General features: G+C 37.1%; 1 protein-coding gene and 1 pseudogene across 1 annotated transcript in view; one reads left to right on the forward strand and one right to left on the reverse strand.

Annotated features, from left to right (window-relative positions):
* DACH2 (dachshund family transcription factor 2) overlaps window positions 1–21,880 on the reverse strand; it is an 816,985-nt gene that overhangs the window by 531,803 nt on the left and 263,302 nt on the right. The window lies entirely within an intron of this gene.
* LOC120881891 lies at window positions 9,236–9,737 on the forward strand (annotated as a pseudogene).

Consider the following 21,880-nt stretch of genomic DNA (forward strand, 5'->3'; position numbering starts at 1 on the left):
GTTTACATCAACTTAATGTGTGTGCTTAGTCACTAAGTCGTGTCTGACATTTTGTGATCCCATGGACTTCTCTGTCCATTGGGATTCTCCAGGCAAGGATACTAGGGTAGGTTGTCATGCCCTCCTCCAGGGGATCTTACCAACCCAGGGATCAAACCCAGGTCTCTCGCATTGCTTGTGGATTCTTTACCATCTGAGCCACCAGAAAGTCCCAGGAAGGGAATCACAACTTAATGGAGGCATTTGTAATTATCTAAATAATTCCATATGATGGGTACTATTGTCCCTATTTTAAGTTGAGAAGCTAATCTTCAGAAAGGCTAAGTTGCTGAAGACGAGTGAATAAATCCACCCTGTACCTATCATCTGTCTGACTCTGAATCCACTATATCATATGCATGTATTTCTCAACCTGTTGTTTTTGTTTAGTCTTTAAGTCATGCCTGACTCTCTGCAACCCTGTGGACTATAGCTTGCCAGGCTCCTCTGTCTATGGGATTTCTCAGGCAAGAATACTGGAGTGTGTAGCCATCCCCTTCTCCAGGGGATCTTCCTAACCCAGGGATCAAACCTGTGTCTCCAGCATAGGCAGGCAGATTCTTTACTGCTAAGCCAACAGGGAAACCCATTTCTCAACATAGTGGAAGACAGAAGAGCACTTCTTCAAAGTGGAAGAAACAAACTCAACCATGATGGAACAGAACAAGCAGGGGCCTGAAAGTGGGGAATTGTGTATGGTCAGCTCATCTCACTTGAGGCTTGAAATATGTTGCAGCTCCATGATTTATCAAACTTGGATAAAGGCCAAACAGATAAAGGGAGCTAGTACTTCACACTAGGAGTAATTTTTAAGTTACATTGCAGAAACCAAATAGGAGAAGGCAATGGCAACCCACTCCAGTACTCTTGCCTGGAAAATCCTATGAATAGAGGAGCCTGGTGGGCCACAGTCCATGGGGTAATGAAGAGTCAGACACGACTGAGCGACTTCACTCTCACTTTTCACTTTCCTGCATTGGAGAAGAAAATGGCAACCCACTCCAGTGTTCTTGCCTGGAGAATCCTAGGGATGGGGGAGCCTCCTGGGCTGCCATCTATGGGGTCACACAGAGTCGGACACAACTAAAGCAACTTAGCAGCAGCAGCAGCAGAAACAAAATAAGTAGACCCTATGTTTCGCACCTGTATGCTTGGTGCAAACAAGGGAGATAAGTAAATGATTAAACAACAAAGACTGTGATAGAGGAAAACTAAGAGAAAGTGGAGATAGTTAAGAGGAAAGAGTCAATGAAGATTTTATGGAGGAAAGGAGCCCTTAGTCAGGTCTCAAGTTTGGATGGGTCCTGGACAAGAAGGATACATGGTAGACCCATTCCAGACTAAATCATAGAGATAAGAATGAAGCTGAATTGAGACCAGAGATAGGCCTGAATGGCAAAAAATGAGAGCATGACAGAAACAGTGGAAACAAATAACAACATAAGTTGCATAGAGCTTACCAAGTATTGGGGACATTTCTAAGTGATTTATATTGTCACCTCATTCTAGCAGAAATCCTGAAACTTAGGCACAGTTAAATGATCTGCCCAAAGTCACACAAAAGGTAGTGTTAGAACTGGGATTTGGAACCTATGACATATGATTCCAGAGTTTGTACAATTAACTACTACAATGATACATTAGAGGAAAAGCATATTCAAGCAAAGACATATAGGTACCATTTATCTAAAGTCAACAATTAAACTTTTCAATGTAAATTAAGAGAAAGCAAATATATAGAAAAAACAGGTAAGAACTAGATATAGCCCATAACTGTGTGAGATTTATAAATTACTTATGGGCAATGTGATTTACTATAAACTATAAATAAGTTGAAACATATTTTAAAAGAAAGAACAACATTTACAGTAAACTTTAAGTGGATCTATTAAATTTACATCCTTTTAATTCAAAATGTGATCACATAGAAAGATTAAGTGGAAAATTTCAAAGATTTTTAATTTGCCTCTTTTATAATAATCTTTATATTACAGGATGTTAGAAATACTATGATCAAACAGAGGTTAAAACTATACATACACAAAGCTACATCTATACACACTACATATCTAAGAGCAAAGGCAGATAGTCAGCTCTGTCTCTATTGACTATTTTAAGTATTTTTAAGATAGTAACATATAGGAAGTAATGTAAAGTATTAATATTCCAAAAGTCTATACTAAGAAATGTCATCTGTAATTACCATTGTCCAATTTGGCATACTAAAATATATGGTAGTATCTGAAATACGTTTAAAATTACATTTAAGTTTTAAGCCATTAACCTTTAAACCAAATATTTTTCATATCTATCATATATGACAAACTGCAACCATTGTAATATAATAGCAGTGTTCTTATAATTAAAGGCAAATGCCTTTTTTCTTTAAATACCTTGATTTTTCTATGAAACAATGACCACATAGTTGAAAAATGTGGATAATATGTGTAAAATTTTGATTTAAACCTTCTCCCACTTCTTTCTAAAGACATCAGCCAAAAAACTGAATAAGTCAGGGTGCCTTTGAAGATATTTAATTAAAATCTAATCCCACATTCTTAAATGCTCACATAAATTAAGCTGTCATTCAGGAGATTTATGCATTCACATTTGCATATTACATACAATTCATCAATTACTCATGTTTGAAAGCAATGCCTTTCCCAGGGTGCTGAACTGCCAACAGTGCCAACAGGCACATGCAACTCACAAAACCATACCTACTCATAACTTGGAGAAATCTACCACCATATGGTCCTTTGTTTGCACATCCATAGAGCTCCAAACACACTTAGAAAACTACTACTACTGTTTGATGGATTCCATTCAGCTAAATTTAACAGAGATGAAAATTTCACTTAATATTGGTGAAATTGTATAGTGATGGCAATTCAACAATCTTTATTCCACTTATGGAAAGTTTTAAGATTACAGGAAAGATACAGAATCATTGCTGAGCTTCAGCATCACCAGTCAAACCAGTTAAGCTAAAAATATTCTCTTCAAGTTGATAGAAGGCAACCATTTGTTTAACATGACATATTTCAGTAAGGTAAAAAAGTAACAGATATATACCTTTGTGTCTACATACATACATATATTATACATAGATATACATACACAAGGAGAGAGAGAGAGAAAGATGAAGGTGAAAATGTTAAAGTGAGGAATCAACCATTCAGAACACTTGGAAAGTTTCAGATGTGGCAAAACAAAATGCCCATGGCATTTCCAGAATGCATTTTTTCCTAAATACTTTTTGGGTGGAAAATGGAAACTCTTTCATAGCACAATGTCTACAAGCAAGCAGATGCAAGGACATATTTTCCCCCATGAGCTATAAGCTGTTACAAGATACCTTTAACCTTTCATACATACTGAGAAAAGAGGTCACTCCAGTAGATCCAAAGGGAAAATGGTACACTTACAAGTCACCACATATAACAAAAAGAATGACACAAACATTAATGGGGTAAGCTGAACAACTGCCACAATATTTTCTTGAATCTATTTCTTGATAGTCAGGATAATTATTTTAGAATTCCAAACACATGCTTGCTTTAAAAAGCGAGGCCTGAACCAGGGACATTTCTTCTTTCATGCATAATGCCTTCCCTTCTCTAAAATTTGTCACCAATTCCTTTATCATTTAGACATTGAGAAATCTCCCAAAATTAAAGCACCTGGTAAATTTAAATTATCATCTCTCATTAATTTTATATAACTTATGTCTGTGTATTTGCACAAGTGCATACTGCAGCTAAAGTTCAGCAAATGACTCATAAAAATTTAATTCTATAAAGACGTTTTGAGTGCCCACTATGCACAAGGCACTGTGCTAGATATTGGGGAGAATAAAGATGAATTATACATGATCAGAAATTTTAAAAAAAATTAGAAAAACACACATGTACACTAATGACTAAAATGCTAACATAAACAATACATTTAGAGCACAAAAGGAAATATTCATCAGAAGATAGCATTTGATCTGGTCCTTAAAGATAAGTAGGATAAATATAAAGACTGTTTCATAAATATACATGCTCTGTCAAGAGGCCATGCTAATCCTTCCCTGTACCATTCCAAATTCTAGCATATGTTGCTAGAAAAACATAATCAGAATTAGCTTGAGAATCTGGCCCATGTTCAAAGAAGGAAAAGAACAATAGGAATACAGGAGATAAACATTGTATTTTCTAGTTATATCCTATTTTCAATTGTACTTTCAGCTGGTTTAGTGTAAACTGTGCTTTTACATATATCAAATATTGACCATTAGACAGTCTTAAAGTCAATTGTCACTGGGTATTAACTTGTTGTTGAACACTAGCTGGAATATAATGACAGCAATAATAGTAGATTTATTCTATCAGAAAACAATATTTGTCTTTTATTCCTATCATCCTCTTCAATTTTCAAAATATTGATTTTCCCCAACAGGTGATAGTAAAAAGTGTGTATTCCTTTTGTCATATAATTTTAATGTAATATATTTCTATAAGAGACAGTACGTTTACTGTCTGTAATGGGAGTAAAGAATACTGTAGAATAGAAAATTTAATGTGTGTGTATATGTATGTGTGTGTGTGATGTCACTCTCTCTAGCTGTAATTTAACCCTGAGGAAAAGCATTTGAGTTTGGTTCTGTATGAAAAAAACTCTCTCTTGAGTTATCAGGTTCAGTTAACAATCTTAGCAAAACAACTGATATTCAATGTGTCCAATGCTCTAGCATTCAGCTTTAGTTTTCAGGCCTTCTTCAAATCCTCCACCTGTAAACCCTATAAAACCTACATGGGTTTTCATTATGATCAATTCAGTTCAGTTCAGTTCAGTCGCTCAGTCGTGTCCGACTCTTTGCGACCCCATGAATCGCAGCACACCAGGCCTCCCTGTCCATCACCACCTCCCGGAGTTCACTCAGACTCACGTCCATCGAGTCCGTGATGCCATCCAGCCATCTCATCCTCGGTCGTCCCCTTCTCCTCCTGCCCCCAATCCCTCCCACCATCAGAGTCTTTTACAATGAGTCAACTCTTCGCATGAGGTGTCCAAATTGAACCATGAACTCCCTGATGTTCAAGCTGGTTTTAGAAAAGGCAGAGGAACTAGAGATCAAATTGCAAACATCCGCTGGATCATGGAAAAAGCAAGAGAGTTCCAGAAAAACATCTATTTCTGCTTTATTGACTATGCCAAAGCCTTTGTGTGGATCACAATAAACTGTGGAAAATTCTTCAAGAGCTGGGAATACCAGCCCACCTGACCTGCCTCTTGAGAAATCTGTATGCAGGCCAGGAAGCAACAGTTAGAACTGGACATGGAACAACAGACTGGTTCCAAATAGGAAAAGGAGTACCTCAAGGCTGTATATTGTCACCCTGCTTATTTAACTTCTATGCAGAGTACATCATGAGAAATGCTGGACTGGAAGAAACACAAGCTGGAATCAAGATTGCCGGGAGAATTATCAATCACCTCAGATATGCAGATGACACCACCCTTATGGCAGAATGTGAAGAGGAGCTAAAAAGCCTCTTGATGAAAGTGAAAGTGGAGAGTGAAAAAGTTGGCTTAAAGCTCAACATTCAGAAAATGAAGATCATGGCATCCGGTCCCATCACTCCATGGGAAATAGATGGGGAAACAGTGGAAACAGTGTCAGACTTTATCTTTTTGCACTCCAAAATCACTGCAGGTGGTGACTGCAGCCATGAAATTATGATCAAGAAGCTTAAAAAAAAAAAGAAGCTAACGGTAAGAAAAAAACAATATGGACAGATTTTAGAATAATTAATTATTCATTGTAACAATTCAACTAATTAAATAACGTTTGAAATGTGTTATTTTAAATATTGTTGTGTAGTAGGGATATGTACAATATAAGGTGATTATATCTGGACAGTTAGTGATCATTTACCATCATAATGTTTTTGCCTTACAGGGCAAAAAAGGTCTTGACTTAAATCATAACTACTATTTACAACTGAAAGTTATCTTATTGCAATATCTTTTCAAATATGAAAAGCAATGTATTATAACTGCCATCTGTCTCTCTTCAAGAAATATTTCTCTCTTCTTTCAGGAAAAAAAATTTACACACTATAATCTCACAATTTTATTTATTCAGTTGCATATAGCCCTAATATTGAATAATGTCTTATTGAATCATTAGAAAATAGTTCTTCATTTCTTATGCTTACTGTGGGAAGTTCCTATTTTCATAAAGGGAGGAAAATGTTTCCTAGGTGAAAAATCATAGCAGAATTCAAACCAAAGGGAATTCAAGTTATTTTTTAAAAATAAATAAATAAATAAAACGGACATAAAGCCAAATAACAAGGCTGACATTTACCAGATATATTAAGGAACAATACATCCTAAGTTACTCATTATTCTAAATATTAAGTTAAACTAACTAGGGAATTAAAAGTTATTGTAAGCCAGAATAAAGAGGAAAAAAACCTCTTAATTGTCAGGAGCCAAGTTAGGCATTACTGACAATATGGAGGCACGGCCCCAACCCCCTTTCCCCATCTTGCAGGCATGGCCCCGGGATGAAGGAGTTAGCCCCTGTGATTCTGACTTGTTCTTTTCTTTCTTCAGTTGAGTTGGCTGGAAAGAATGTTAAGGTGCTCGAAAGAAGCATGAGAAACCACAAAGCCTTCTACAGTTGTGCCCAGAAAATAATCTATAAAATAGCCATTGACATTTGTTCAAGGATCTTTACAAAGAATGTCCCAGGATGAGCACATAGGCTGCAGCTTGAGGCCATGGGGAGGATTGGTATCTGAGACCTGTTTGTGAGGGAAATATTTATGACAAAAGAAGATTGCTGAGTTTAGGGTTTAGGAATAATTAAGAATAGCTAGAATCGTTTTTAGGGGATAATGATCTTAAGATGCTAGGGGCAAACAGGATTTAGAAAGATAAGAAATGAACTGAGGATTGTAGCATGAGTTACAATGTAATCACAGGTTCAGTTCATTTCAGTCGCTCAGTCGTGTCCAACTCTTTGCGACCCCATGAATCGCAGCACACCAGGCCTCTCTGTCCATCACCAACTCCCGGAGTTCACTCAGACTCTCATTCATCTAGTCAGTGATGCCATCCAGCCATCTCATCCTCGGTCATCCCCTTATCCTCCTGCCCTCAATCCCTCCCAGCATCACAGTCTTTTCCAATGAGTCAACTCTTCGCATGAGGTGGCCAAAGTACTGCAGTTTCAGCTTTAGCATCACTCCTTCCAAAGAAATCTCAGGGTTGATCTCCTTCAGAATGGACTGGTTGGATCTCCTTGCAGTCCAAGGGACTCTCAAGAGTCTTCTCCAACACCACAGTTCAAAAGCATCAATTCTTCGGTGCTCAGCCTTCTTCACAGTCCAACTCTCACATCCATTCATGACTACTGCAAAAACCATAGCCTTGACTAGACGGACGTTAGTCAGCAAAGTAATGTCTCTGCTTTTGAATATGTTATCTAGGTTGATCATAACTTTTCTTCCAAGGAGTAAGCGTCTTTTAATTTCATGGCTGCAATCACCATCTGCAGTGATTTTGGAGCCCAAAAAAATAAAGTCTGACACTGTTTACACTATTTCCCCATCTATTTCCCATGGAGTGATGGGACCGGATGCCATGATCTTCGTTTTCTGAATGTTGAGCTTTAAGACAACTTTTTCACTCTCCACTTTCATTTTCATCAAGAGCCTTTTTAGTTCCTCTTCACTTTCTGCCATAAGGGTGGTGTCATCTGCATATCTGAGGTGATTGATAATTCTCCCGGCAATCTTGATTCCAGCTTGTGTTTCTTCCAGTCCAGCATTTCTCATGATGTACTCTGCATAGAAGTTAAATAAGCAGGGTGACAATATACAGCCTTGAGGTACTCCTTTTCCTATTTGGAACCAGTCTGTTGTTCCATGTCCAGTTCTAACTGTTGCTTCCTGGCCTGCATACAGATTTCTCAAGAGGCAGGTCAGGTGGTCTGGTATTCCCATCTCTTTCAGAATTTTCCACAGTTTATTGGGATCCACACAGTCAAAGGCTTTGGCATAGTCAATAAAGCAGAAATAGATGTTTTTCTGGAACTCTCTTGCTTTTTCCATGATCCAGCGGATATTTGCAATTTGATCTCTGGTTCCTCTGGCTTTTCTAAAACCAGCTTGAACATCAGGAAGTTCACGGTTCAGGTATTGCTGAAGCCTGGCTTGGAGAATTTTGAGCATTACTTTAAGTACAGTAAATCTGGGTGGGGGAAACTAAAAACCTCAAACCTCTGACCTAATGCTTTTGTCAAAGTATAAAAGAGAACCTGAAGCTTGAAATAAACATGTAGTTCGGTACTATGAGTCAGAGGCTACATCATCGTCCGCCAACACTGCTCACCCCTTCAGGCTGATTCCTTGGCTGCCAGAGCTGGACTCTGGCACTTAATCACTATAAAATATATCAAAGTGGCAAAATTTACAAAGTTTTTAGTGTTCTAAGCCTATTTTTTAATGTATCTTAATGATAGGTTTAAGGGGCTTCCCTGGTAACTCAGTTGGTAAAGAATCCACCTGCAATGCAGGAGACCCTAGTTGGATTCCTGGGTCGGGAAGATCCGCTGGAGAAGGGATAGGCTACCCACTCCAGTATTCTTGGGCTTTTGTTGTGGCTCAGCTGCTAAAGAATCCACCTGCAATGCAGGAGACCTGGATTCAATCCCTGGATTGGGAAGATCCCCTGGAGAAGGGAAAGGCTACCCACTCCAGTATTCTGACCTGAGAAATCTATGAACCATAAAGCCCATGGGGTTGCAAAGAGCCGGATACGACTACGTGACTTTTACTTCACTTTTACAATGATAGGTATACTATAAAAATATTTTATGCTACAGATATGTGAAATGAATGATATATGCTCCATTTAGAGGCTATTCTGATACACAGGTTTTGTTCTAGTCCAATAGTTATAGAAAATCTATAAATTCAATTCCAGTTCTAGCTGCATCATTGGATTAAAAAAAAACTTTAGCTCAGCTTTTGATTGAGTAAAAATTATAATGATAATAACTTGGAGAGTTAGTAAGGCTTACTGCATTTTTTTGATCATCATTTAGTTTAATTCAAATCCTTATTTTAGATAATAGCAAAGAGCTAGACTCATGACTAAATTATGGCACTGTTCAAAAATATCTTTAGGATGCAGTTGTGACCATCCTTAGTAACCTCTGCATCACAGCTGTCTCCATCATGAAGACCACTGGGGGTCTCCTTCTGCTCTGTGTAGTAGCCCATCTCTGCTCCTGCTCAGAAGCTGCTAGCCTGCCTTTAAAAACAGCAGCATTTACAAGAAGTACCCAGTGGTGGCCATCCCCTGCCCAATCACATACCTGCCTGTTTGTGGTTCTGACTACATCACCTATGGGAATGAATGTCACTTGTGTATTGAGAATTTGAAGAGTTATGGAAAAGTTCAGTTTCTTCATGAAGGAGTATGTTAACTTCCCCACAGACGTGGATACAGAGCAAGGATATCATCGTCATTGTCATCATCCCTGGTTCCAGGAGGGTGGGACTGGTAGGGAGGGGGCAGAGACAGACCCAGAGTCATCTTTTTTGGGTGGGGAAAGTTGTGCTCTCCTTCAGACTTCTGTCTCACTGACTGACAAATACAAACATGTCAAAATAAAAAGTACAATGAAATTGTAACAGCTCATTGTTGAGTTCTAAGCATCAAAATAATTATGCTTATTAAAAACTTTGCAGAACTACTAAAAAAAATATCTTTAGTCTTTTGATATATAATGTGTAAGCATAATATCCTTCCACACTGCATTAATTTTCATTTTACTTCCTCTTTATAGTTTATGTCTAACAAAACTCTTAAATTAATTTATGCAACAAATATGTTACATGATAGTTGTCTTCAAGAATCTAATGATGTTATTATATGACATACAACAGGCTATACAACTTCTGTACTAGAAAAGGCATCACCTAACAACAGAGATAAATGCCTTGTCCACTGTGAAACTCTATTATATGTATGATGTTTAGGCAAGAAAATCATTGAAAATGACAGTTATTAAAAATGCTTAAATACATAGATTGATATCCATACTGTGTTGAAAGAAGCTCAATAAGTAGAGCATTTACTATACTATAAATTTAAGAAAGGTCATAATTCTTGCCCCAAACATACCTAAATGTGAAACCTTCTTACTGCTTTTTTGCAACAGTCTCACCATGAGCACCCATCAATTTTGCTGTCCACAATGCTGTTTCAATCAAAATAAGATTAACAGTGCCACAGCAGAATATGAATGAAATCTCTAACTTACTGAGAGCACCTGTCAGGACAGAATGAGACAGAGTTTAGATAGAAAACAGACACTGCTAAACTCTCAAAGTTGGAGGATAAGGCAATAACAATTTCAAATTATTCAGTGTGATATAGCAAATGTTTACTGAATTATTAATATTTAGCACTGATTAGCACTTTATAGATCTAGTAGAATTTGGAAACTTTACACACAAACACAGGTGCATGCATAAGGTACGTGTGTATTAACTCTCACATCACCAGAGCCTAGCAGAATGAATAGCAAGTGGTAAGCACTTAATAAAGTTTTACTGAATGACTTAATGATTTAACCAATTTTAGTTTTCTACAGAAAACTTTCTAAAAATGTATTTTCACATCCCTTCTACCAATAATGTTATCTTTGTGAGGCTTATTGCAGACTATTGGTTAAAATGGAGGCTGTAAAATAACTGCTGGGCTTTATTGCTTGTCCTTACCCCTCATAAGCCACACAGGCTAAAGAGCTAAGTTTTTAATTTTCAACATATTAGACAATATCACATAATAACTGTCTTTGGGGTTTGGTTGGACTTTGAATACAAGTCTTTAACATGCTGACAAGATACACTCCCTAACCTTGTTTGGTGTGTGCATTAATTTCCAGGAGTAACAAGCTTGGAATCAACATAAAGAGTGGTAATTTACAGATGATCTAACTAGAAATAAGATGAGTTTACATCTTCAGCAAAAAGCTCAAAAAATAATTAGGAATATGCCTACTAACGTTAAACTAAAATTAAGAGAGTCTCTGACACCTTAAAAGAAGGAGTTAGAATTAAATCAGCAAGTGAAGACATGCTCAATGAGAAAATGGAATAAGGACAGTGGTAGATGTCATACTAATAAATAATAACAAGAAAATAGTAAGATAAATAAAATGGGCAATAGCTTACAAAGTTACAAATGTAACCAAATGAAGAGGAGAACTCTGTAAATGATATCCAAATATTCGGAACATTATTTTAGTCAACAATACTCCAACATCAAAATGTAAACATGTGCCATTATCTATTTCATGGCATTTTGCTTATATTTTATTATCCAAGCACAAATGAACTTGACTCATGACCATTGATAGTTACTATATATTTCTAGATTGATAGTTTCTATATATTTCACTCAGTCATATCCAACTCTTTGCAACCCCATGGACTGTAGCCTATCAGGCTTCTCCATCCATGGGATTTTCCAGACAAGAATACTGGAGTGGGTTGCCATTTCCTTCTCCAGAGGATCTTCCTGACCCAGGGATTGAACCCAGGTCTTCCACATTGTAGGCAGATGCTTTACCATCTGAGCCACCAGGGGAGTCATTCTAGATTGAAATACTGTTCAAATAAGAATGCAGTAACCAAGGCTTGCTTTGGCAGTTCTTTTACATCTTTCATTCTTAAGCAGAATTGGAACTTTCTAATCATTCCTGGTTATTGATAACAAGAAGCAGTAAGTTACTTAGGAAAAAAAAAAAGGAGAGTTTGGCATCATTTCTGCTGCCACCATGATTGCACCCTTAAAACAGCTTCTACATTAAACGGTTAGGTATTTGAAACCAGTTACCCCAACATGTAAAAAGTAACATATAACAACAGCTGTATGAGCTTGAAGAAGCCTCACCAACAACATTCTATCATTGTAAAGTACCAACCCCACTTCTACCATTCAACAACTTATCTATTTAGCCTACTAGTTTCATCTACAATGTTAGATATGCATTTAGATTGTGCACCCATGGGGAACCATATAGCACAGTCTTGAACCCCTCCAACCTCCTTGCCCCAAATTTGCAAAATAAAATGACTCTCTCAAAGTATTTATAGTTACCTTTAAAGGTCATAGTATAGGGAATTAGTAACATATAGGCAAAACAAATACATTATTCAAATTTTGTAATACTATACAGAGAGCTCCAACTCTTTGAGCTCTTTGAGCCCCAACTCAAAGCTCTTCAGATCATTCATTCTGAAAAAAACATTGAAAATGAATATATAAAAGCAATTTTTCTATGTTTTGAGATTATCAGTAAGTAATTCTTTTTGAAGTAATAAATACTCTAAACCATCTTTTTAAAGCTAATAGGAATCAAGTCAGGGCACAGAAGACTTAAGACATCAAAGTGATATCCTACAACATCATGTACACATCTCTTCTACATACTCAAAGTTATAGTCAGTTTCATTGGATCTGGTGCCTCTTACTTCAAAGAACCTACAAATATCTGTCTTAATCTATGGCATGTGAATGTGTATTCTGCTAGTCAAGAATATCACAAATTCAAAGCCATAATCTTGGGTGCTCTAAGCATTTAAGCACGATCTGATGGACACCATAGGCTCCTTTCAAAATGGAGCTGCTAGGAACATGCAAGTATCCCTTGACAGTATCAAGGCACAGAGCTTGCAAAGGAGACAAATATAGTTCACCTCTTTTTTGGACATTGGCATCCATGCAAATCTCTATCCATACCTCTATTCTGAAAGGATGGAAGAGTTCCAAATATACCAAATATTCCCATTTGTGTACTTTGACTTTAGTTAAACTTTAAGACATTATCAAATATTTTGCACTTTGTCTCTCTTTCTCTGAATTTAAAGTTGTACTATATTTCAAGTTTTATATTTCCACTAGAGTAAAAAACAAACATTGCCATGGAAGATCCCTGAAGAAAATGATCCATATATTTTTTTTACAGAGAAATGCAGCAATGTAAATTTATAAAATTTATTTAGCTTTCAATTGTGATTTGTAGAAATTTAGGAGTCAATAAAAAGTATAATACTGAGTTCAGCTCTATTCTCTTCTTAATATAATAATATATATTTCTTGTCTTAGTGACACTGACTTTCAGTAATTTTTATTCATTGTAAGCCTTTCTATCCTTAGCAGCTAAAAGCTGTTCATCCTTCTAAAACTTCTTTACCTGCTGTTTTCTATCTTTTTCTATATCTATCTTAAGCAGTTACACTTCTTACCTTTTATTTAATAATTAATACAGAAATATATGAATTATTTCTCCTACTAGATTCATCAAGGGACAGGCAGGAGAAATATGTGCCTTCATATACTCCTACACTGTCCAGTATAGTTCTTTGAATATTATCATATGCATGAAAATAGAATTATACACATATAATACACTTAACAATAGCTAACATGTTTTTCAAAGTAAAATAATTAGCAGAATTGTTCAGGGAATGGAATATTATAGTTAGCACATTATAGAACTTTGCTAAATCTGCTCAAAATGACTATTGAAAGAATGTTTAAAGGCCTGTAGTTTAATATCTTTAGAAATATGTTTGAAAAAATTTCTACTTTTATTAATACAAGTTTATAAATCGGAATATTTTTTAGATGACCAGAGATCTTGCTATAACTTAGTGTCATCATTGTGAATGTAACCAACCACTGTGCCATAATAGCAATGCAGATAGAAAATAAAGTTGAAATGGGAAAAAATAGATTTTATTTTCTTGAGCTCTAAAATCACTGTGGACAGTTACTGTAGCCATTGGAAGAAAAGCAATGATAGACAGCATATTAAAAAGCAGAAGCATCATTTTGCCAACAAAGGTCCATCTAGTCAAAGCTATGGCTTTTCCAGTAGTCATGTACGATGTGAGAGTTGGACCATAATGAAGGCTGAGTGCCAAAGAATTGACGCTTTTGAACTGTGGTGCTGGAGAACACTCTTGAGAGTCCCTTGGTCTTCAAGGAGGTCAAATCAGTCAATCCAAAAGGAAATCAACCTTGAATATTCATTGGAAGGACTGATGCTGAAGCTGAAGCACCGATACTTTGGCCACCTGATGCGAAGAGCTGACTCATTGGAAAAAACCCTGATGCTGGGAAAGACTGAGGGCAGGAGGAGAAAGGAGAAACAGAGGATGAGATGGTTGGATAGCATTACCGACTCAATGAACATGAGTTTGAGCAAACTCCAGGAGACAGTGAAGGACAGAGAAGACTGACAGGCTGCAGTCCATGGGTTTGCACAGTCAGACACAACTTAATGACTGGACAACAACAACTGATCCCAAGATACTTCTTGCATTGCCTTATCTTACCATATTCTCCTCAAAGTTAAGTACAACTCCCCAGAGAAATTTGCTTAACTGAGGATTTCAAGTAGTTGTTTTTCTGTAACATCACCAAGAATAGCATTTCCTACCAGCTCTACAGAAATGAGCAGGACATCCATGTTCCATTAAAAATATACTATGCAAGTATATATGTATATATATGTATGCACACTCAGTTTATTCAGTCATGTTCGACTCTTTGCGACCCTATGGACTATAGCTCACCAGGTTTCTCTGTCCGTGGGATTCTCCAGGCAAGAATACTGGAGTGGGTTGCCGTGCCTTCCTCCAGGGAAATCTTCCCAACCCAGGATTCAAACCTCCATCTTCTGCATTGCAGGCATATTCTTTACCACTGAGCCAAGGGGGAAGCCCCATATATATACATAATGTATAAATTATAAATGTATAAATACATATATACAAAAGTTACAAATGTATAAATACAAAAAATACATATATACAAAATAATTCAAAACTATTATGATAACAAACAACTATAACAATGAATAGGCATTTTGCAGTTCTTCATGTTACTGTGGACTTGTGAATTTGCGAAAAGGAGCAAAGAATGTAATTAGGTAAACAATACATGTACAATCCCTTTTCTGCAAAAATGCTCTTATTTGAATGGTAAAATCTAATGATGCCAACTGATTTTCAACTTTTAGTTTTGTATTCTCTACTATTCATTTCCCACTCATCATCTTAATTAATTTCACTCTATTCATTCTGCTTTCATGTCAATATAATGCAAAAAATATAACAACCAAAACATCATTCCCAAGGAAGGATTTTACTGTATTCTAAGCTTGCCTGGAGAATCCCATGGACAAAGGAGCCTGGCAGTCCATGGGGTCACAAGAGTCAGACATGACTTAGTGACTAAACCACCACCAAGGATAATGTTCATTTTATACAAAAATATATCTAGGAGAAGTGTAAAGAATCTATTCAAGTCAGAGTGAGCTACTGAAGTACCCTTACATATTTATAGTTTAATCTGTTATTTTCCTTCCCTCTTATCTCTATCTTATTACATTTGTTTTTAACATCACAAATATTTTCAATTAAATGGAAAATCAACAATGCTTTCTTCTCTATATATAGAGATGGGAACCCTTCAGTGACATTTCTATATGGATAGCCTTCCATAATTTGTACATAATGTTTTTTGATCAAGGTCTTGCAAATACTTTCCAAAATAATTACCTTTTTGCCAAGAAGTTCTAAGTGTATATTACTTTTCCATATGTGAAAGAGAAAACTTATCCAATAAATAAGAGACCAAACTTTGAAAGGGTAAATGTCAAAAGCAAATTAGACCTCTGATGACATGAACTCCAAGGAAAATCAAACACAATATTTCTTCTATGAATTTGTAATTGTACACCAGAAAGTAAAAAACAAGATAAACACTTTTCTGTTTGTTTTTCACTTTCACAGAAACTCCATCCTTATATGCTTTTAGATGGTTACATTTTGCTGACATTTACAAACATTTCATGTTGATCTTACATGGGTCACATCAATCATCTATACAGTTTCAATGACACTTTGTTAAATAAACTGTCATGAAAGATTTATAGATAATTTGATAAAAGTAAAGAAGATGTAGTTTAGCTTTTAAAGATGCATTACCCCTTTTCTGAAGGGTAATATCACTTCTAACATACCACTAAGGTTTTCTAGCAATAAATACAGAAAGAAAAAAGTAACTCCTTTCCCCCATACTTTTATTTGCATAACATTCCTCTTCCAAATATAGGAGGTGGGAATGAGGAAAGAACCATCCCAATTCAATGTTCCTTAGATTTGATGGTTGTGCATTGATCCCATTTTAAGAAACATTACATGTGAGTTAACATGAGGGAAGCAAACAAGTGCTTCCCTCAAATACCTGAATACTTGTATTCTGAATTGGATTCTATATGATGACAAAAATGACACAAATTACTCCTCACGTATTATTGAGGTATTCAAGTAGAAAAGGATTACAATGAAATTCATAGAATTTTTTAGCATGAATAATTACAATATGCAACCATTTAATTGAATTTTAAGCTACCAGCTGCCTTAGGCACGTGGCTAGTTTCGTTGTTTGTTTTCTCATGAAATTAAAAACAGGTTATTTTGACTTTGACTTGTGTAGTCACTCAGCCTCTAGCAGGCAAGCAATAATGAAGCCATGCTACAATAATGTTTGCAATTATATATCTCATTGCGACAGCATAGTAGGCAAGAAAGATGTTGTTAATATCATGGATATCATTTTTTTTTTCACTTTACATGTGAATTTGTTGAAAAGTATCAATACTATTTGGAATATAATTCCAAATTGTGGCACCATTCTAGACTCTCATGCAAGTTTCCTTGCCTAATGATATACTTGCTGAGATATTTCCTTTTCTACCAATTCTCAGGAAAAATTTTAAATCTTTCAGATAACTGAATTTTGTTGCCTGCAAAACAAGGATATAATCTGATAAAGAATAATTTATAGTCTTAAAAATTTCAGATGTTTATATTTAAGATAGTAAACTATATATGCTAGAACTAAAAATTATAAATGCTTAGTACAATATTTTACATATGTTAAATGCACATGATTTATTAAATATTAAGGCATTTACTTGTTATGTTTCAAAAGATGAGTATAGACCTGTTGTGTGATCAAATATGTGTTTTAAAAATAAGCTCTACTATACCAGAACTCAATTCTGTAATTGGCTGAAGTACACTAAGCATACTTTATAAAACAAAAGCCCAGAGACTGTGTACATTTGAAAGAGCATTCATAATCCATTTACACATGAAAGTGAAAGTCACTCAGTCTCTCCAACTCTTTGTGACCCAATGGACTATACAGCCCATGGAATTCTCCAGTTCAGAATACTGGAGTGAGTAGCCTTTCCCTTCTCCAGGGGATCTTTCCGACCAAGGAATCAAATCAGGGTCTCCTGCACTGGAGGCGGATTCTTTACCAACTTAGCCATCAGGGAAGTCCCTCATTTACACACAGCAGTTTGAAATTTACTAATCATATTAAAAAGCAGAGACATAACTTTGCCAATAAAGGTCCGTCTGGTCAAAGCTATGGTTTTTCCAGTAGTCATGTATGGATGTGAGAGTTGGACTATAAAGAAAGCTAAGTGCTGAAGAATTGATGCTTTTGAACTGTGGTGTTGGAGAAGACTCTTGAGAGACACTTGGACAGCAAGGAGACCCAACCAGTCCATCCTAAAGGAGATCAGTCCTGAATATTCATTGGAAGGACTGATGCTGAGGCTGAAACTACAATATTTGGCCACCCGATGTGAAGAACTGACTCATTTGAAAAGACCCTTATGCTGGGAAAAATTGAGGGCAGGAGGAAAAGGGGATGACAGAGGATGAGATGGTTGGATGGCATCACCGACACAATGGACATGAGTTTGAGTAAACTGTGGGAGTTGGTAATGGACAGAGAAGCCTGGCATGCTGCAGTCCATGGAGTCACAGAAAGTCAGATACAACTGATCTACTGAACTGAATCTTATAATAATAAGATAATATCGTATGTAGATATAATATATAAAAATTATTTTTCTATTTCAAAGGCTACATTTCTCCTCTGATAAGAGTTACTAAATTTTTCTTACACATTTTAGTGTCAAAATATCTTTCTCTTAAGCATCTTTCTTTATGAAACCACTGTGATCCGTAACATGTTTTACTCCTGTGAGAGTAGGCTGTTTTCCGCTTTTGGTTCTTTTATTCTTAAGTAACCAGCTCTTTACTTATTATGAAATTAAGGGAGAAGTTTCTGAATTGATAAGTTTGAAGGAGGAGCACACTTGATTTTTAAATTAAGTCTTGACTTAGCATTTCAGTAGTAGAAATACGTTTTGAGAATCACTGGGCAATTTTATTCTTCCCAGGTGGCACAGTGGTAAAGAACCTGCCTGCCAATGAAGAAGAAGCAAGTTCGATCCCTAGATCAGGAAGATCCCCTGAAGTAAGAAATGCCAACCCACTCCAGTATTCTTGCCTGGAAAATTCCATGGACCGTGGAGCCTGGCAGGCTAAAGTTCATGGGGTCACAAAAGAGTCAGGCACAACTGAGAGACTGAACATGGACAATTTTATAGTAGTTAAAAAGTAAGTAATAAAGGCATTATTAATATAATACAAAGGCAGATTATTATTATACTCCTATATGTAAAAAGACATTCACTATCCTGTTCATGGCATTTTTATTTTATCAGAAGAATTTTGAGTAAGAGAACTTAACTTTTGAAATAGAAAAAGCTAAATAAGCACTCTACTTAATAGCACCATATCTGTACCCTTACTATCTTGTCTGAGTTGTTTTCATTAGAAAACTATTACAATTTTATCATTAACTTTGGTAAACTGAAATTTAAGAGACTCTTATTCCAAGTAAAACTAAGCATTATCTATGTAGAGACTACAAAAAATGAAACATGGCATTTTAATTATCTTTAATATTTACAAGTTAAGGTTGCTAAGTTGAAGTTCAGTGTAATATATTTGCATCCTATATTAGTTTGTCACACAAACTTAGAGGTTAATAAAATATGTTTGAATCCTCATGAATCTGAATGAGCAAATATATAAAGCCTACAGCATGGTGTCAGGTACGCACTGAGTGCTCAAAGGTTGATTTTAAATAACTAAAAGGATTCTCTCAGAAAACATGTTAAAGGAACAGCTAAAAGTCTTGCAAAAAGCACTATTAATTTTTCATTAAATTTTTGAAAAACATCCAGATGCCTTTTAATTGTCTTTAACAGTTTACACAGCATCTATAAATATCTCTCCTGATCTACAGTGTTAACTTCTTCTGGAAACAAGTTTTACAGGGCAAAACATGTGTTATAAAACAAAGAACAAAATAGCATGTTATTTTCATGTCTGATGTGGAAAAATTTTATATTTGGAATGTTTACATGATTTGAAAGCAATAATTTATAATTAAATGATACCTCATTTCCATATTTTCAAATAGTTTAAGCCCTTATATAATAAGTAATTCTTCTGTACAGTAAATTTTACCTCACAATGCTTAACCCTTTATCTATGGAAAATTCTAGAATTTGCCCAATTATACTATATCTGACTCTTACAAATTCTTTGGTACAGACTTGAACATGAAACCAACTTTTAAAATCCATTGTAAGCATATCTTATTTATGCATACTGAATATTCATTGAAAACTAAAATGTTGTATTATTTCATGACCACATCATCACTATCAGCAGTCCTGGGTGGTCCCAAGATGGCGGAAGAATAGGACAGGGAAACCACTCTCTCCCCAACAAATTCATCAAAAGATCATTTGAATTCTGAGCAACTTCCACAAAACAACTTCTGAACACTGGCATAGGACACCAGGCACCCAGAAAGGCAGTCCATTCTCTTTGAAAGGAGGTAGCACAAAATATAAAAGACAAGGAAAGGAAGGAAAGGAAAATTAGTCTCACAGTGGTGTCTGACTCTTTGCAGTCCCATGGACTGTAGCCTGGCAAGTCCTCTGCCCATGGAATTCTCCAGGCAAGAGTACTGGAGTGAGATGCCATTCCCTTCTCCAGGGAATCTTCCTGACCTGGGGATTGAACCTGGGTCTCCTGCATTGTAGGCAGAGTCTTTACCAGCTGAGCTACTGGAGAAACCCCAAAAAGACAAAAAGAGAGACAAAAAAGTTAGAGATGGAGACCTGTTCTGGGGAGGGAGTCATGAAGGAGAACAGTTTCCAAACAGCAGGAAACTCTCTCACTGGCTGGTCTGTGGGGAGTTTTGGAATCTCAGAAGGCAACATAACCAGAAGGGAAAAAAAAAAAAGAAAACATGCCTAACCGAAACTCCCAGCAGAGAAGTAGCCCAGACACTCTTATCTGCCACCAGCAAGCAGAGGCTGGACAGGGAGGCACAGGTTGCATGTTTAAGGTAAGGACCAGGCCTCAATGCTCTGAGGACAATCTGAGGGAGATAACTTGATACAGCAACCCAAACTGTGGGATGAAAGAAAGTGAAAGTGAAGTCGCTCAGTCATGTCTGACTCTTTGCAACCCCATGGACTGTAGCCTACCATGCTCCTCTGTCCATGGGATTTTCCAGGCAAGAGTACTGAAGTGGGTTGCCACTTCCTTCTTCAGAGGATCTTCCCAACCCAGGGATCAAACTCAGGTATCCTCCATTATAGGCAAATGCTTTACCCTCTGAGCCACCAGGGAAGTCAGCCAGAGGAGGGTGGAGAAGGTGGGCAAAAATTTCCCACAAAAGGCTATAACCTAAGGCACAGCCTGGCCTGCTCACAGAACAAAGGATTTTGAGAATACCAAAGGAGAACTAGCCGGCTGCATATAGGCCCCTCCCATGCCACTAGAGGCAGGAAGGCAGGCATGCAACAGCAACAGCAACAGCCAGAAGGCAAGGGGCAATCTCGGCCCTGGAGACCTGCATCTTCCTGGGATCCTGGACGGTTGACATCTGCCAGGAGAGTCATAGCCTGAAATCGGCTCCCCAGAGGAGACCTACGGCACACCTGAGACGGTGCTGTCCAGGTGTACCTGGGAAACTGAGGGGCCAGGACTGGGGAGGTGATTAAGATATATGACCCACCTGGGACAGTGTGCTTGCCAAGCACCTGGTGTCCTTAGTCCCTTGGACCTCGGAAGGGCACAAAATGCACGCCCAACCAAGTCTGTGCCCTTGCAGAGTACCCAAGAACCAGAACCTGAGCAGCTTAGACCTGGGAAGTACACGAAACGTGGGGCCTGCTTTGGACAGTACCCCTGCAGAGCAACCTGGAGCCCGAGCAGTGCAGAATGAGAAAGCACATGTGCCATGATCTGAGGCAAACCCAGTGTGGTCCACAAACTATGAGCACTCCCCACACACTCCAGTGATATTTGTTTGCAGTGTTCCTCCATCCTGACAACACAACTGAACAGCTGAGCCTAAATATGTGACCACCTTCACCCCCTTGTGTCAGGGTGGAAATTAGACACTGAAGAGACTTGCAAACAGAGGAAGCCAAAATAAACAAAAAAGAGGGAACTGCTCTGGAAATGACAGGTGCAATAGATTAAAACCCTGTAGTTAACATCAACTAAGCATTGGAAGGGCCCTATAGACATTGAGAAGAAGTACAAAGTGGAACAAGGAACTATCTGAAACTGAACTGACCCCACACTGTCCACAACAGCTCCAAAGAAATTCCTAGATATATTTTTACTATTATCATTTTTTAATTTTTTTAATGTTCTTTATTACTCCTTTAATTTTCATTTTCATAACCTATTGCTAACTGCTACTGCTAAATTGCTTCAGTCATGGCCGACTCTGTACGACCCCATAGATGGCATCCCACCAGGCTCCCCTGTCCCTGGGATTCTCCAGGCAA

Source organism: Oryx dammah, unplaced genomic scaffold (assembly GCF_014754425.2).
Source record: "Oryx dammah isolate SB20612 unplaced genomic scaffold, SCBI_Odam_1.1 HiC_scaffold_23, whole genome shotgun sequence".
Classification (NCBI taxonomy): Eukaryota; Metazoa; Chordata; class Mammalia; order Artiodactyla; family Bovidae; genus Oryx; species Oryx dammah.